This window comes from Aptenodytes forsteri, unplaced genomic scaffold (assembly GCF_000699145.1).
Source record: "Aptenodytes forsteri isolate BGI_AS27 unplaced genomic scaffold, ASM69914v1 Scaffold6, whole genome shotgun sequence".
Lineage (NCBI taxonomy): Eukaryota > Metazoa > Chordata > Aves > Sphenisciformes > Spheniscidae > Aptenodytes > Aptenodytes forsteri.
In genome coordinates, this window is record NW_008795709.1 from 4,779,626 (window position 1) to 4,784,472 (window position 4,847).

The window sequence follows — 4,847 nt, forward strand, 5'->3', positions numbered from 1 at the left end:
CATTTTGTAAGTTATTGGTGGTTTTTTTAGTTTGTAAATTAACAGGGAAAAAGTGAGAAAACACCTCTCTCTTTAATCCCATATCAAGTCTGGGAGATTGCTTTGCTTCCCTTAAAAAATAAAATGAAAAGAAGCCATTAGATGTTCTGTATTTGTGTTTTTAAAATCAAAGCTTTATAATATTCCATTAAGGAAAAAAAAGTATTGAGGCCACTTTACCAAACATTCAGAAATGCAGCATGATATAAAGTCAAAGCTGTACCTGCACAAATGTTAATGTAAGAAAGATTGTGATTGTATGCCAACAGAGCTGCACAGGAAGAATGTTTCACTTTAGTTTCAAATAGAATCTATAAAGAGTAAAGTTTCATGATGATGTTCTTTCAACCATTATTTTCTTCTTTTTTTTTTTTTTTTAATCAAAGGCTTAAGTTTATAAGATGTTGCAGGATATATAAACATCTCGCCAACTGTTGATATTTCTTCCTGCCATTTAAGAAACTAACAGTAATTCAGGGATAATAAGCTCTAATTGGGGTACATGGTGACAGCAATACAGTACATAGTGTCTGATACGTTTTTGCATGTGAAAGACCATTTGACTATGCAATTCTTTTAGGCAGGCTTAGACCTTTTTCTGAAATTTCTAATCATCCCAAAGAAAATGATGCTGGTATATGTTTTGGAGTGACTGAATAAAAATAAAAGTAGTTTTGCAAAATGTTAGGAAACTTGGTGCATTTGGGTTTTGCAAAATGTTAGGAAATTTGGTGCATTTGGACTTATTTTATGCCTTTTTTTTTAATAGCATAACTAATTTGGATGCATATAAGCAAAATGCATAAATAAAAAAATAAACTTGTTGAGGAAAAACAGCTATATTGATGAAGAATGAATGTTTAAATGACAAAGGAAATAAGGAGTTATAATGGACTTATGAAAAATGCTCTAGTAATGTACAAGCAAATGGAAAAATAAGACTTTAAATTTACATTTCATTAAAATGAATCAGTGTAAAAAAGCACACAATTGTGAAGAGTACAAAAATAGTGTTCTCAACAGTCTAGTTAGCCTTGTTTATCACAAGCATACTGAAATATCAGCAAACGACTGTGGAATTCATGACACTTTATTCTCCTATTCTTCATATTTATTGGGATATAACTTTTGGTAGTGAGGCCATAAATGTTTCCTTTGCCTAGTAAAAGACATCTCTTTGTTTTTTATTCAATAGCTATACTGCCATTAAAACAATGAAATGCCTAATATCTGCAAAGTATAGATGAGTATGTGCAATAAAGTATGCACCGTGCGTTATAATTTACCTAATCATGCAGCAAGCTGCTTTTTAGGATAAAGTTTGTAACAAAGGAGAGCTAAGGTAAAGATAAAGTATATGATGCATGGTTGAAGTCAAATGCAAAAAGAATTCATACCTGAAAGTGCAAGAATAAAATCACATAAAAAGCATTGCTTAATAAAAAAATTAAACATGTCACATAAACAATAGCATTCATTTTACCTGGATTCAAGGTAAAGTAGGATTATTTGAAAGATGTCATTGTTGCTATTGATCTATTTCTGTCAAAAAATGTAATAGCACTCATTTTCTAGATAAAGATAATCTCCTTTCTGTCTTAGGAACTGCCATATTGGACTATACCAGAGGTTTATCTAGTCCAGTATTTTCATTCTGACCTTAGAAAGGATATTGTTTACTGTGTCTGTAGCTACAGGGAAGAAAAAAAAAAGTGTGAGAATTTCTGGCTTGGTTAATTTACAATTTTCTTTTTTCCTTTCTGTTCCTCTAGGTCTTAAACTGATTTCTGCTGGATACAAAGCTTTTACCCTTAGTCCTGAGGTTTTAGAAATATTCCAAAATAAAATTATTGATACATGTAAGAATTCAGGATATTCATCAGCTACGTGTGTTCTTTTTGGATCTCTTTGAGTTCTTGGCCTCGGCAGCTTCCAGGAACAGTGACTTCTATCTGCTATGTAGAAGAAAAAGTATATATGATTAATTTATCACCCTTTAATTGAATTTTGTTCCTTGCCCACTTATTACAAGAAATGGAGATCAGAAGCTCCCAACCATTTCCAGACTATCAGTGCATATGTTTTTATTGTGATTGGTATACATGCTAAAAAAAGAATACCCTTTTTGTATCACATTTTTAAGTAAAACAATTCCAACCTTTTTGTGCATTTTTCCATCACTTTGATCATTTCTCCAAATCTTTCTCTGAACTCCCTTTTCTGAATCTGTGCCAGTTCTTTAACATATTTTTTGAAACACAGTGATCAATGCTGCCATATTATTCTGGAGGAGATGGCATTTTAGACGGATATATGGTCATTTCTTGACTGTAATGGCACATTGAGCAATTGATGGCTTTTATTCCCTTCTTTTCTCTTTCTTCATTGTCAGTTACTTTAGAAGGCACAGTGTAACTTGCTCCAGATCCTGTATTTGCATACCAAACAGAAATTGAAAGGAGATAAGATCACTCTCTTTAATTTTCTTGTTCCTTATCAGTGTTGCATTCAATTACTGCTGTCTTTAAAGGTTTCTGATCCAGCTAGAAAGAATATCCTCTCCTTTGACATGTGATTTGGTTTGGGGAGAAATGCTGGGGTTGTGGCTGGGGCAAGGGCTCGCGTGGCTTTCCTCTGAAAGAGTGGAGCTACACTAGGGGTTGGCAAGGACAGATGCCATGGAAAGGCTATCGTTCCAGTCACGTTGAGAAACCCTTTAGTTGCCTGTAGCTGGTTGGTGTGGCAGTCTCTAATTTGCTGCCCCAGATTAAACCTATGGCCAGATTTAGGGAAAAGAAGGTATCTTCCTTTATGCCAGACTGGTTTACTCTGTAGTGTTTTATATGACCTTGTTTCAGGGATCCTCTGGGTATTTTCACCAAAAAGTTCCATTCTATTGCAGAATCTCAAGACGTAGGCAGTATCCTTAATCACTGCAGGCTTCCTCCTCTGGCATGTTTTCATTTTAAAGGCTTTTGATCTTTTATATTAAAGTCCCTATTCTGTGGTCAGATGCTGAGGCATGTTTTGTGCATTGAGGCGGATATATGCATTTCTTGACTGTAATGGCACATTGAGCAATTGATGGCTTTTATTCCCTTCTTTTCTCTTTCTTCATTGTCAGTTACTTTAGAAGGCACAGTGTAACTTGCTCCAGATCCTGTATTTGCATACCAAACAGAAATTGAAAGGAGATAAGATCACTCTCTTTAATTTTCTTGCTCCTTATCAGTGTTGCATTCAATTACTGCTGTCTTTAAAGGTTTCTGCACATTGAGCAATTGATGGCTTTTATTCCCTTCTTTTCTCTTTCTTCATTGTCAGTTACTTTAGAAGGCACAGTGTAACTTGCTCCAGATCCTGTATTTGCATACCAAACAGAAATTGAAAGGAGATAAGATCACTCTCTTTAATTTTCTTGCTCCTTATCAGTGTTGCATTCAATTACTGCTGTCTTTAAAGGTTTCTGATCCAGCTAGAAAGAATATCCTCTCCTTTGACATGTGATTTGGTTTGGGGAGAAATGCTGGGGTTGTGGCTGGGGCAAGGGCTCGCGTGGCTTTCCTCTGAAAGAGTGGAGCTACACTAGGGGTTGGCAAGGACAGATGCCATGGAAAGGCTATCGTTCCAGTCACGTTGAGAAACCCTTTAGTTGCCTGTAGCTGGTTGGTGTGGCAGTCTCTAATTTGCTGCCCCAGATTAAACCTATGGCCAGATTTAGGGAAAAGAAGGTATCTTCCTTTATGCCAGACTGGTTTACTCTGTAGTGTTTTATATGACCTTGTTTCAGGGATCCTCTGGGTATTTTCACCAAAAAGTTCCATTCTATTGCAGAATCTCAAGACGTAGGCAGTATCCTTAATCACTGCAGGCTTCCTCCTCTGGCATGTTTTCATTTTAAAGGCTTTTGATCTTTTATATTAAAGTCCCTATTCTGTGGTCAGATGCTGAGGCATGTTTTGTGCATTGAGGGGTGTTATACAACTTGTGGACTGTACACTGAAGAATTATGCACTCTGCACATCAGCTGTATATCTGGCGGTATACCAGCTCTGTATCTATCTGATTAACTTGGTGGAAGTGGCCTTAGATAACCACTACTTTGTAGCCTGAGTTCTTAAGTGTGTGTGGAAGGGGAAGAGGGAAAAGCAGAAGGGATGGAGAAAAGATATAGGGAAAGAGAAGAGTTGGAGGGAATGTGAGCATAAGTCTGCATCCTTAAGGTTGGGTGTTTGCTGTTGTGGTGGGTTGACCTTGGCTGGATGCCGGGTGCCCACCAAAGACACTCTATCACTCCCCTTCCTAGACAGGGGAGAGAAAATATAAAGAAAGGCTCGTGGGTCGAGATAAGGACAGGGAGAGAAGAGAAGAGATCGCTCACCAATTACTGTGACGGGCAAAACAGACTCGACTTAGGGAAATTAATTTAATTTCTTACCAATCAAATTGGAGTAGGATAATAAGAAATAAAACCAAATCTTACAAACACCTTCCCCCCACCCCTCCCTTCTTCCCAGACTCACCATCACTACTGATTTTCTCTACCTCCTCCCCCCCAGCGGCACAGGGGGATGGGGAATGGGGGTTGTGGTCAGTTCATCACACATTGTCTCTGCCGCTCTTTCCTCCTCAGGGGGAGGACTCCTCACTCTCTTCCCCTGCTCCAGCCTGGGGTCCCTACCACAGGAGACAGTCCTCCACAAACTTCTTCAACATGAATCCTTCCCATGGGTTGCAGTTCTTCACAAACTGTTCCAGTCTGGTGCAGTGGTGCAAGTGTTCCTTCCACAGGGTGCAGTCCTTCAGGA